We start from the raw sequence: 14076 nt of genomic DNA, 5'->3' as shown, positions 1-14076 counted from the left end.
GTGATAAAAATATACAGTAACCTAAAATTTCGTAGTACAGAATATTATAGGCTTTTAACCACTGGAATATATATGATGTTTAACAAAATACTTTAAGGCAGTGTTTCTCAAATTTTTGATCTAGGAAATTTTCCCCTTTATAGATACAATTTATGCTTTAAAACAGATGTACCAATTCTCACATCACTGGACAGTTATCCTTCCTATAAATGTAGTACAGCGGAGTTACGATTCAGGGATGGATCTTTGCTTTCAGGGCAGCAAGCCTTCTTCAGCCTGTTGGCTAGGTTTAGAGATTTAAAGGGCTGGAGGAAAAATACAGGGAAAAAAGGATAGATCCAGGTTGGTCTGAAGCAATGTGGCAAAGTCCAGAAGCACCTTCAAGACCAACAAAGTTTGGTTCAGGCTGTCAGCTTTCATGTGCATGCACCCTTGTCAAAGAAAGGATGTTTCCCCATTTTCCCCAAGGACTTTGTTCCAGTAGAAAATTCAAGGGAGCAATGGAGGGAAAAACCTCTTTTGAAATATTTTATTTTTTACAATGAGTGAAGTGCTTTATTCCCCACATTCACAGTGTATATTATGAAAAAGTCCTTAAATTTTTCCATTTTTTTTCAGTGGGAAAAATATGAAATTTGAGGGAATGCTATTAAAAAAAACCCTTCTATTACCCCCCCCCCCCCGAATAAGTGAAATGACAGACAAGGCTTTACTCAAAATGTGTAGCATGAAAATGTTTTATTTAAGACAATATCCGGCTGTTAACAACAAGATGTTTCGGAGGTAATTAATTTGTAAGGATACCATAGGCCAAAAGCAACCTGACAGCACAACACGCACAAACAGCAATAGGTAATGATAAGTCCTATGTATGCTATAGACACATACAACTTTATCAAGAATTTGTTACCTAAATAATGTTTAAAAGGTAAAGTTAGTCCCCTGTGCAAGCACCAGTCGTTTCCAACTCTGGAGTGATGTTGGTTTCACGTTTTCATGGCAGACTTTTTACGGGGTGGTTTGCCATTGCCTTCCCCAGTCATTTATGCTTTACCCCCAGCAAGCTGGCTACTCATTTTACCAACCTTGGAAGGATGGAAAGCTGAGTTAACCTCAAGTCAGCTACCTGAACCCAGCTTCTGCCAGGATTGAACTTAGGTCGTGAGCAGAGCTTAGGACTGCAGTACTGCAGCTTTGCCACTCTGTGTTCACTGGTAAAACATTATAGAACTCAATGTTTTCAATGCTATAAAGCTTAGCTTACTATTCAAACATGCTGGGAGATCTACCTGTTGTAACTGTATGAGAGAATGATCAATTGGACAAAACCCGCAATTTTTTTGCTATAGAATTTGCTCTCTCTCTTTCGCGCACAGAGAGAGAGAGAGAGAGAGAGAGAGGGAAGCAATATCCAATAGACAGGAGTCACTGCAATACCTTTCTCTGTCAAGTGCCTTAATGAAGCTTGGTAAGTGAATTCTGCATATCAGAGAGACTTGGCAATTTTGGATTTAGTCTCCTGAAAACCTGACCCCAGCACTCTCTACTTATTTCAAAGCTTCAGATTTTGCTATGACACTTGGAGCTTCACTTGCAGAATCCCATTGTCTGTACTGCCTTGATGTGATTTTTCACAGGGTTAGCTTGCTCATACAACCACTTTAGGTTTCAGTTGTCTGCTGATAGTATCCACTGCCACCATCTTCAAAAGTGTGCGGACATCAGAATGTATACCAACAATTATAGAAGGGGGCAAGGGGATGGGACCTCTATTGCCTTTCCTTCAGTTTTGGATTTCTCAGTCTGCATAGCAGGTATCTTTTCAGTCCTCCTCCCAGTCAAAACAGCACTTAATTGGCTCTGTAAGAATGGTGTCTCCTTTGATGGCTCTGTGAGAATGGTGTTGTCTGGTGATAAAGTGGCACACATGGTCAACTATCAATACATTTTTCTCTTTCACCTTTTGGGTAGCTGGTGCTTTTGGAGTGGGTTTGGAGGTCTCTGCTTGTAACTGGGGACAGGCAGCCCTTAAGTGGCCTGCCTCTCCACAGCTATAGCAGTTCCCTGGGGCTGGTTCCAATTAGCCGGATCTGGGGACTTTCTACCCCGCACCTGGGCACAAGCCCCTTCCCTTTTTGGGGGGAGAATCTACCTTCCCACCCTTTTGGGACCCCTTCTGTTCCCTTCCCAACTGGGAAGGCTTCCTGTCCAATCTCTCCCTGTTTAGCACCAGCTGATCTGCAATTTCTGTGGCCTCTGTGATATTTCTTGGCTTTTTGTCCTTCACCAGACATTTAAGCTCCTTGGGGAGTTTGAAATAAAATTGGTCTAGAACCATTAACTATAGGCTCAGAATCCCCAGCTTTTGCTTCCTCCACCCATCTCCTCCCCATTTCACTCAGTTTCACCCCATATTCTGAGAAGGTTTCACACTGCTGTGGGGATAAGCTCCTAAACTGCTTCCTGAAGTGGTCAGCCCCCAATCGAAACCTTTTAAACACTGTGGCTTTGAAATCCTTAAAAGTTATGCCTCTCTCCCCCATAGGCATGCTATGATAGACTGCAGCCAGTTCCCCAGTTAGGATGCTACAAAGGTAAGACATGTAGTCAGCCTCAGCCACCCCCCACTGCTTGGCTGCTTTCTCAAAGTTGGAAAGATATACCAAGGGATCATCTCCCTCCTTGTAAGTAGCAAAATCCTTGGGGATAACGTTTATTTTACTGCTCTGCTCCATCTGTAGGCGCAAAACTTCAAGGTCATGCTGTCCCTGCTTCTCCTGAGCCTGTAGTTTCTTCTCTTGCATCCTTTGCTTCTCTGCCAGCATCCTCTCTTCCCACTCAAGCCTCTGCTGCTCCTCTTGCATTCTCAGTTTCTTGATCTTCAACTCCTGGGCTCTCCTCTTCTCCTCGTCCTGAAGACATATCTGCTCCTTATCTAGCTGCTTGAGCAGGATCTCATTCTGCTGGCTTGGGATCTTAGCTGCAGTTGCTCCTGGGGACCCACCAGGACCTAGCAAGAGCATTCTCATCTCATCTGCAGTTTATCTCCTGTCTCTGGCATTCTTCCTGTAGCTCTGCCTTTGTCATCTTAAAAAGTTTCAGTACCTTTTCTGGCTCCATCCTGACTAGTCAAGTTTTTCCCTATTCCAGTTGACCCGAAAATAAAGCAAAACTTGTTGCTTTCTCTGTATGTGCATACATGTACCAAATTAAAAATGCCAAATTCAGAAATGCCTGGCCAATCAAGTTCTCTGTTCTTATTCCACTGCTTCCAACAAATGTGACGGAACCGACCCAATTCAACCTTCAGATCCAGTCCCGTCAGCTCCCTCTTAGGTTGCCAACTCCTGGAGGGAGCTGTTCTTCCTGCCACTAGGGCGTGCTGCCACCACCTGCTCAATATAGGGGTTCCTGACTGAGAAGAACAGGACTCCCAATCCCTCTTTCCAATTCTGAGGCCCCTTGGGTCCAACGGATGCTCAGCACTCCTCTCTGTCTGGCTCTGATCTGGAGATTGATCTGACACAGAGGTCGGTATACTCGAAGGAAGGTGGCGATCCTTGTTCAGTGTCGGACCTCGAAGTTTTCCAGCCGAAGGACTGCTCGACACCGAAATTGCCGTTGATACCTCAGCCTGATCGGTTTGGTGAGACTCCAGACTCCTTTCGGCAGCCACATCCTTTGCCCAGCTGGGACCCACGCCCATGGGCGTATCCATTTGGGCGCTATCCATTTCATGCTCCATACCCGTGGTACCCCCCTCAGAACTCAGACTGGGATCAGCATTCTGAAGCTTCACATCGCTCCATAGTCTCGGCGCACTTTCCACCTGGTCGAAGGGACTCATCGATGCCAACGTCGACACCAAAGTTAGTTAGGAAGCAGACACTTCACAGTGTCCATGAACTCGAGTGGACTCCCTCTACTATAATTATGGTAGACACACCAGACTTACCATCTGAAGACAGTGCCCCACCCTCTCCGTCAACCTCTGATAATGAGGCGGAGGACAACTCAGGTCAACAGCAGGAAGGGTCCTCACTGGAATCCAGGATAGCTGAAGATCTCCCAATCTCTCCTTCTGATGATTTAAAATCATATGGGGAGTTGATTAAAAGGATGGTGAGCTCTTTGTCTCAACCGGTCATCGACGATACGGTTTTTGATATTAGGCAGAAAGATATGTCAACAGCTGTAGCCTTTCCTATCACGAAGGTGATCCTGCAGGCCATTAAAGACCCTTGGTCCAAGCCCGCTTCAACCCCAATTTCCTCCAAACGTATGGACCACATGTATAGAATCCAGGAACAGGGTGCAGAATTTCTTTTTAACCACCCCCATCCCAAATCTGTGGTGATATTGTCCTCTTCCAAGGCCAAGAAGACCCACTCTTCACCTCCGGATAAGGAAGGGAAGAGAATTGATTTGTTCGGCAGGCGATTCTATTCTGCGGTACGCTTGGAATAAAGATCTCCAACTACTCTGCTTGTATGGCGAGATATCAATATTCCCTCTGGGAGCAGCTTTCACCTCTTTTGGCCGCTCTGCCTGCGGATAAATGTATCCTGGCCAAGAAGGCTCAGAGGGAGGGGATGCTACTAGCAAAACAACAGCTTCAGGCCTCTAAGCACATGGTGGACACTGCAGCTAAAACGCTTACCTCTGCTGTCACCCAGCGTCATCACTCTTGGCTTCGTGCCACCACACTCCAGGTAGACACTAGATTCTGGGTTGAGGATCTCCCCTTTGAAGAGGGTCTCTTCAGTTCCACTATTGACTCAGTCCTACAAGAAATGGACAAGAGCATTAAGACGTCGCGTAACCTGGGGATACTTGCTTCTTCCTTATGTTCTAGCAAGCCTCGTCCCTGTCCAAGCAATGGCCTAAGAAGTCCTATCAGACCAAATCCCCTGAGAGATCTTGGAAGCCGCATGTGGGACAGCATGATGCCAAGAGCTCTTTCATCGCAGGAGGCAAAGCCAAGTTTTCTTCCTTCTCCTCTCAAATGGGACGTCTAAGAATACCAGGAATCCCAAGCAGGGACTTTGACTTTGGCATTCCCCCTTCTCCACCCCACCCCCCTCATCTGGGCCCACCCGTCTCCACAGATTTTTGCAAGCATGGCAGCGGATTACCACCGACAAGTGGGTCTTGTCCATCATAGAGGAGGGTTATGTGATAGAATTTGTTCAGCCCCCTTCTCACCCCAGATTGGTAATCACACATCCAACAGCTGTTTTACTAGAGGAAGTTCAAAATCTTCTCACCAAGCAAGCAATAGAACCCATCCCCAACCGTCACAGGGGTCAGGGTTTTTATTCCAGATACTTCACGGTCCCCAAGTGGGACGGAGGACTTCGTCCGATTATGGATCTGAGGGGACTGAACGAATTCATCGCTTATCAAAAGTTCAGAATGCTGACTCTACAGAGCATTCTTCCACTCATCAACAAAGGAGATTGGATGGCCACCCTGGACCTGAAGGATGCCTATTTCCACATCATCATCCTCCCCAGTCAAAGGCAGTTTCTTCGTTTTGCAATTGGGGTGAACCATTTCCAATACAGGGTGCTCCCTTTTGGACTCTCCACTGCCCCCATGGTTTTCACGAAGACCATGGTGGTCATAGTAGCTTACCTTCTTCTCCAGGGTATCATCCTTTTTCCTCATATAGATGATTGGTTGGTGGTTGCGGTGTCTGAAGCGTCTCTACAGACGCATCTGCAAGTGATTCTCAACGTCCTGGGCGAGCTAGGGCTTCTGGTGAATGAGAAGAAGTCTCACCTGGTTCCAGCGAGACAAGTTCAGTTTATAGGGGTGGTTCTGGATACTGCTCGGCATATGGCATTCCTACCAGTGTCGCGGGCGCTGGATATCATCTCCTTGGTTCAGCTCCTGCAAATGGTGAGATGCGCCTCTGTTCTGCTGATCCAACATCTCTTGGGCCTCATGGCGGCTACCACCAATGTCTTGAGGTTCACAAGATTGCGAATGCGAATCCTCCAGCTTTGGTTTATCAGGATGTACAACCCTGTGAGGGATCTCTCATCTAAGGTTCTTCAAATCCCATCGGCGGTGCTCCGCTCTCTGGACTGGTGAAAGGTGAAGTCCAATCTCTGCGAGGGGGCACCGTTTCATGTTCCGCTCCCTTCAGTCAAGGTGACTACGGATGCCTCGCTGTGGGGGTGAACTTAGACGATCTCCACATAGGCGGCCTGTGGCCCCCATCTATGGCACATAATCACATCAATTTCTTGGAGCTCATGGCAGTTTACTTAGCTCTAGGATGGTTCCTACCCCTGATCAGCGATCAGACTGTGATGGTGATGTCTGACAACATGACAGCTGTAAGCTATATAAATCATCAAGGGGGGACTGTGTCCAGGAAGCTATGTGTGCTGGCGATGCAGCTTTGGGAAGCCTGCATAGCTGCCCAGACCTTCGTTGTGGCCACCTACCTGCCAGGAGAGCTCGATGTGCAAGCGGACTCCTTGAGCAGTGGGGAGGTTTCCCATCACAAATGAGAGATGAATTGGATTTATCTGAAACCTCTTTTCCTGGACTGGGGTCATCCCAGGATAGATGTATTTGCCATGGCAAGCAATCGGAAGTGCAAGCTATTCTGTTCTAGAGGGGGAATGGACCCAGGATCCCTGGGCAATGGTCTTTTACTCTCGTGGGTGAACAAGTTCCTTTACCTGTTCCCGCCCATGCCTCTTCTCACCAGAGTGATTCACAAACTAACCCAAGAGCATCCAGAGTGCATCTTGATTACTCCGTGGTGGCCAAGACAGAACTGGTTCCCTATCCTCCTGACCATGGCAGAGGGTGTCACCACAAGTTTCCTTCAGAGCTGGACCTCCTATTGGCTCACGGAGGCCGCCTGTTTCACCACGACATCCCTCACTTCAAACTGACAGCTTGGAGGCTCAGCTTCCGAAATTCTCGGACAGAGTGAAGCATGTAATGTTGAAGAGTAGAAAGCTGTCAACTCGCCACTCTTATGAGGGAAAGTGGTCTAAGTTCCTTGCATTTCTGGGGGACAAGGGCGTCAGGGCCCGTAATACTAGTTTGGAGCTTGTGTTTGAGTTCATACTGACTCTTGTGGATGCTGGGCTTAATCACTCCTCGATTCGAGTGTATCCAGCTGCAATCTCGGCGCATCACGATCCCGTGGATGGTGTATCGGTTTTTACGCATCCTCATACAAAGCGCTTTCTGAAAGGTCTTCTGCGGCTTCACCCGCCGTCAAAGAGTCCTCTTCCTGCTTGGGCTCTGCAGTTGGTCCTGGAAAGGCTATCGAGGCAGCTCTATGAACCCTTGGCTACCTGCCCACTACATTTTCTCTCCTGGAAGACTGCCTTTTTAGTGGCCATCACTACGGCCAGGAGGGCAAGTGAATTGGTGGCTCTGCAGTGTGATGCTCCATACATCTCATTCCATGATGATGGAGTTTCTTTGGCTCCGGACATCTCATTCCTCCCTAAAGTGGTGTCTAGTTTCCACCTTAATCTAGAGGTGTTTTTGCCTACATTTTATCCTTCTCCGTCTTCTGCAGAAGAGAGACATTTGCATGCCCTAGATGTTAAGAGGGTGTTGTTGTTTTTCGTGCATTGCACTAAGCTGTTCAGAAAGGATCCCAATCTATTTGTCTCCTATGTGGCCCCTAGGTTGGGTTTCAAGATTTCTGCACAGAGACTTTCTAAGTGGATCACGGAGGCCATTAGACTCTGCTACCTGTGGGCGAAGCGTCCCTTGCCAGGGCTACTCCGTGAGCATTCCACTAGAGTTATGGATACATCTACAGCATTCCTGAAGGGTGCTTCCTTGGCGGACATCTGTTTGGCTGCAACCTGGGCATCTTCTCATGACCATGTGACATTATGCCCTGGATGTCCGGAAGCACCGCAGAGCACAGATGGGTACCCTGGTCCTTCAAGCCGCTACTTCTGCATAACCACCAGCTCCCACCACCAGGTAAGCCTAGCTTGCTAATCTCCCATGAGTGTGAAGCACAGAGACCACGAAGAAAATAAACAGGTTTCCTACCTGTAACTGATGATCTTCGAGTGGTCATCTGTGCATTCACTCTACCCGCCCTCCTTCCCCTCTGCTGCCGGTCATGGTGTCCTAGATAGGAGGCAGTGGGAAGGAACTGGTGAGATGTTTGCGCCCACTGGGTGAGCATGCGCAGTGGGGCTGTCGTACATGCTTGCCGGGGTTGGGTGGTGAAAAATCCCGGACTTTGGTATTACTGATTGGGGATCGGCGCTCGCGCTTCATCCCATGAGTGTAAATGCACAGATGGCCACTCAAAGATCATCAGTTACAGGTAGGAAACCTGTTTTTTTACAGAGACCAAAGTCCTTCTTTGGGAGACTCCTGGAGGATTGGCACCCTTGCCAACTGCATGCCTTTCCCCTTCCTGGGATTCCCCTCTTACAACAGCGTGGTCTAAGGTGGTTGGGGAACTGTGGTATGGAGCTTTACTCCCAGCTTTCAAAATAGTAAAGGTTTATTTTTAAAAAATGAAAAATTACAAGCAAAATTTTAGCACAGCACACGTTTACCAACCAGAAGATCAAATAAAAGTTGGTTTGAAACGCATCCTTCTGTCCATGGTTTAAAAACATGCCCTACCAGATGTTTAAGCAGAGCAGGCACATCTAAGCTTAGTAAGTTACAAAAAGGTTCTAATGATGCCTCATTGCTCCAGGCTTCCTACATCCAGCCACGCCCAGCCCACATGATCAAATATGGCTACAAGCTACTGGCTGGAGAGTAGCAGTCTGTTGTCTTCCAGTCCCAGCTCCAAGAGAGAGAAGAGATCCCATGATCTTCTGAGCAAGCACTTTTACAAATCCTCTGACTCCACCCACTTTACATCACTCTTCACCCCTTGTTACCTTGTCCACCCAGGTTTAGGCTTCTTTTTCTGTTGTCTCCAGGAAGCCTCCTTTCTGGTAGGCATTCTGGGAAATCTACAGCTCATTTCTAGTGATAGCCTCTGGGGCTGGACTAGCCCAATGCTCTCCTCACTGTTTCCTGCCTGGAGGAGAAGCATGCCCATTGTCTCTTCAAGTAGCTCAATTAGCATCTCTTAAGAGGTAGCCCAGAGCTGCTGTAATGCCAGGGGCTAACTTCCCCCTCCCTTCCTGCTTGTCTCTGAGCTCAGAGACAGAATCTTTTAAAGCTGGCTTGCCACCTCTCCAGAAGGCAAGGCATTTCTCCACATGTGCTATATATAGTGTTTTCAAGCACCAAACAAAATGAGAAAGAATGCACAGGAACACAGTTCCAGCTGGCTTGACATCAGGGGTGTGTGGCCTCATATGTAAATGAGTTCCTGCTGGGCTTTTTCTACAAAAAAAGCCCTGAAATCTTCACATATTAGATTCCAGCAGTGTTATTTAAATATTATTCAATCATGGTGTGACCTTTCATCTCATGCAGTTCTGCATTTTTTCAGTGTGCCGTTTTAGATATAGCAGATTTAACATGCCGGAGTAGCACAGTTGTAGGTCTGTATTTAAAATATTTCATTCTTTCAGCAAAACTTCCTAGGTTTTATGGAAATAGATTTTAAAATATTTTGAATAATATATTCCAAAGTATAGAATATGAGAGGTATTCAGTAGTGATTAAGCATGGAAACATAAATTCTTTTTCTATGGGTTTGGAGTGTGAGTTGTGTGCTTGTTTCTTTCACAAGACATTCAAGTTCCATCTTTTTTCACATGTAGCCCTTTGATCTAGGGACATGATTGTGTTTCCTTACTGAAAAGTTATATTATTTGGCAATAGACATGATATGCAAGGGAAAGAACAAACAAACTGTAGGAACTTGTTTATGAAAGAAAACAGAATCAAATTGGTATGTAAGTTCCATTTGCACTTCTGTAAACTTGAATGCTTGCCTTAGTGTCCTGTTGAAGAACTGTGATAGTTTCCTCCCAAACAATGCGTTTCTGAAATGTATTGCCTAAGGTTGATTGACTCTCTGTCTATTCCCGTATTGAAACTTTATTCCTGGATTTTAAAACCCACCTGTGTTGACTTTGTATATTTCAAAAGCATCTGAGTGGAAATTCCCTTTTGAAAGGATCCTAATTCCATTGCAGAGTGTGTGCTGCCTAGGTTTAAGGTTGCAGATTTGACCTTTGATATCTGCCGTTAAAATGAGTCTTGGTAACAAAGCTAAGGCAGACCTGTAACTGGCACCCGTACCAGTAATGAGAACCAGTGTGGAGTAGTGGTTGAAGCTGGACAAGAAGACCTGGGTTCATATCCCTACTTTGCCATGGAAGCTTTTTGGGTGACCTCTTGCCAGTCACACACACTCAGCTCAACCTACCTTGCAGGGTTGTTATGATGATAAAATGAAGAGAACTATGTAGGCTGCTGTGATTCCCACTTTGGAAAAAGGTAGGGTATAAATAGTGTTGCCAGGTCTGTGTTGGAAAATACCAGGAGACTTTGAGAGTGGATCTGGGAAAGGGCAGGGCTTGGGGAGGGGCCTCAGCATGGTACATAGAGTCTTCTTTCAAAGCATCCATTTTCTCCAGGAGAGCTAATATTTGCTGACTGGAGATCAGTTGTAAAAATGTGAGATCTCCAGACCTCACCTGGAGTCTGGCAACCCTAAATAAATGAAAAAAACCTGCTCTAAATCACTGGAATAATTGGGCAGGGCCTTTAAGAAGAAGATATTGGATTTATAGCCCGCCCTCCACTCCGAAGAGTCTCAGAGTGGCTCACAATCTCCTTTACCTTCCTCCCCCACAACAGACACCCTGTGAGGTGGGTGGGGCTGGAGAGGGCTCTCACAGCAGCTGCCCTTTCAAGGACAACCTCTGCCAGAGCTATGGCTGACCCAAGGCCATGCCAGCAGGTGCAAGTGGAGGAGTGGGGAATCAAACCCGGTTCTCCCAGATAAGAGTCCACACACTTAACCACTGCACCAAACTGGCTCTCTTTATCCTCTGCCTCCTTAATTTTCCAGAAGTTTTCAACTGTATTGTCAAGCTCTTCTAAAATAAGATGTGAGCAAAGTTGGCCCCACCATGCTATCATAAGTAGTAAAATATATTTCACATCAAGATATTCAGCAGCAAAAAATATCAATTTTATTTTAAAACACACAATACACAGAGATTTGCACCTGGCTTAGACTCTACTCATGTTTGCTTACATATTTTAAAATTCACAGAGTTACTTCAATAAAGTGTTCTGCAGAAGTGTACATGCCACAGGAGACACTTAAAAATATATTTTAAATTGGTGGTGCTTGAGACAAACGTAATATAGATATTACGTTTGAAGTATCATAAGCAGACCTCGGATTCAGCGGGAGCTCACAGGAGCACAGCTCCTGAACCTTTCTGAGAGTTCCACCTCCTCCTTTCTACCTTGTTTTAACCATGTTTTATAAGTATAATTGATGTAATGTGTGTTTTATGTTGTGAGCCGCCCTGAGCCTGCTCCGGCGGGGAGGGCGGGATAGAAATAAAAAATTATTATTATATTATTATTATTGTCCACTGAATAATAGGTGCAGCTGCATAACAATCCCTGGATGAGCTCCACCACCTATTTTTCTACAAAATGACTCCTGATCATAAGGATCCTTTTCTGTCTGCGTGTCAGAAAAATCCTCGCTACAGTAGTTTTCAATCTGATCCATAGTAGCATGCCATCTGTAGAGTTGATGTTAAATGGCAAACTTTATGCAGCATAAGTAGTTGACCTTTGGTACCCTGAGGAAAATACATAAACTGTGAGCAAATGCTTGTCTGGTATGTCTCAAACTGTGCTTTGCCCTTATTTGAACAATATTCTAAGTTAGTTCATTTATGTGCTAAGCTTTCAAACAGCACTCATTGGATGGGAGCAAAAAGAAGCAGTAAATATGATTGTAATTACTGCTTAATGAAAAGTGATATAAAGTTTGTGTTTGTGTGATGCTTCTTGATGACATCTGTCTTGCTGGCAGCAACTTAGATTCTTTGCTTCAGGGGTGGCCAACGGTAGCCCTCCAGATGTTTTTTGCCTACAACTCCCATCAGCCCCAGCCATTGGCCATGCTGGCTGGGGCTGATGGGAGTTGTAGGCAAAAACATCTGGAGAGCTACCATTGGCTACCCCTTATCTTTAGATTTTCTAGAACATCAGTGGTAGGGGAGAGACAATCTTCAGGAAGGGAAAAGTTGCTTGCTCTCTTAGTATACTGCTTTTTGTCTTTGATCTGAAGCTTCTATACTTAAAAATGGAATTATTGGAGGAAATAGTGGCACAACTTTGCATCAGGGCTGATGTATGGATCTAATGCTGGCATGGCCATTTCAAGTTTCAAAATGCACTGGACAATGTGGCCAGGTGTCGAGATGTGTCCTGCCATGAGATGTTTATTTGTTCTGCCATGAAATGTTTTATTGTTTTACATTGCTGCATGCTTAGCATAACCCAATTGTTGATTGTAGTCTGGGTTTAGAAGGGGGGAGGGAGGTGATGCCCATTGCTTTGTGGTCAGGGACCTGTCTTTCTGCGGGACCGCCTTTCTCCGCATATTCCCCAGAGAGCACTACGTTCAGGGACGAAAAATCTATTGTCCATCCCTGGACCAAAAGAAGCCAGGTTGCATATGACACGAGCCAGGGCCTTCTCAATGGCAGCGCCAGAACTCTGGAACGCTCTCCCGGAGGCCATAAGGGCCCTGCGGGATTTGTCTACATTCCGCAGTGCCTGTAAGACCGAATTGTTCCGACAGGCCTTCAACATTTAACCGAGAGAGAGCTGCCACTGGACATTATATAGAGCTCCATGCAGAGTACCGATGGTCACCATCGAATTTTTAGAACCGCTATACTGTACTGTATTAATACAGCACCATGAAATGTTTTAAATAATTTAAATATGTAATTATGTTTTATTGGTTTTTAATGGAATTAATGTGATGTTGTGAGCCGCCCTGAGTCCGCTTGCGGAGAGGGCGGGATATAAGCTTAACGTAATAAATAAATAAATAAATAAATAAAATTTGTAGTTGAGAAGGGGTTTTTTATGACCAAATTCGGGTCCTGCACCTCATTGCTTATCTGGTTGCCATGACAATGAAGACCTAGCACCTGGCGCCTCCCTTGCTTGGAATATGCAAATTGTCTTGGGTATGTGTGAACCAAAGGACTGTGTTGTCTCTGCCTGATATACAACTTGGTGTGAGAAACTGAGAGAGGGAAGAGCCAAACTTGCCTACACATTTTGAGTATATCTAACCTGTTTGTATCGTATAACCTCATTCCTGGCAATTTTTAAGAAGAGGGTTGACCTCTGTATCAATACAATAAACGTTACCTATGTTATCACAAGTGAGGGTCACTTGATAAGTACCTGGTTAATCCTCATACCAGGCCCTGCGACTCATACCACCCTTCCTCACTCTCCATCCATGCAACTTTCCCCAGATGATGGGAGCAGTACCACCTTGCACTAGTACACCCTTCCTCTGGAGCTGCTGGGCAGTGCGTGCAGCTGGGAATGTGGGTGGTGGGAGGGCTTGCATGGGCATGTGGCAGTGGCTCCTGCCAGGAGCCTGCACTCAGCAGCTGCTGTACCTTGGAGGATACTGATACTGGCACAAATGCTGGAAAGCTCAGCATATATTCTGTGCAAGCCATTTAGGTTGTTGAAATAATCTTGAAGATCCCAACTTTAATGAATTAAAGCTGGCATGCTGACTGCTCTTGTGAGGAAAAAAAGATGTGGGACTGAGGAATCAGATTTCAAAAATTTCACCAAAATATTTAAAACATATTTGTTCTTCCCTTTTTTTATCAAGTGGAGATCTGCAAGGCGACTAATGTTAAAATATCAATAATTTGGCTCCCCTACATATTAAAATCTACATCTAGGTAAGAAGAATAAAAAAGTGTTATGACTGGAAAAGGTTTATACCCCACCACTGCAGACGTCCTGAAACATTTGTTTCATTATGGAGAATTAAAGTTTTATTTGAAAATCCTGTTTTATGGAATACTATTTGGCAAACTGATACTCCAGCCTCAGTGACCTTGTGTAACT

General features: G+C 45.5%; 1 protein-coding gene across 4 annotated transcripts in view; it reads left to right on the top strand.

The window, feature by feature from the left end:
- MICAL2 (microtubule associated monooxygenase, calponin and LIM domain containing 2) overlaps positions 1-14076 on the top strand; it is a 290110-nt gene that overhangs the window by 50611 nt on the left and 225423 nt on the right. The gene's annotated exons all lie outside the window — the stretch shown is intronic.

This window comes from Heteronotia binoei, chromosome 21, assembly GCF_032191835.1.
Source record: "Heteronotia binoei isolate CCM8104 ecotype False Entrance Well chromosome 21, APGP_CSIRO_Hbin_v1, whole genome shotgun sequence".
Classification (NCBI taxonomy): Eukaryota; Metazoa; Chordata; class Lepidosauria; order Squamata; family Gekkonidae; genus Heteronotia; species Heteronotia binoei.
Note: the sequence above shows the minus strand (reverse complement) of the source record. Positions and strands in the feature narration are given on the sequence as shown.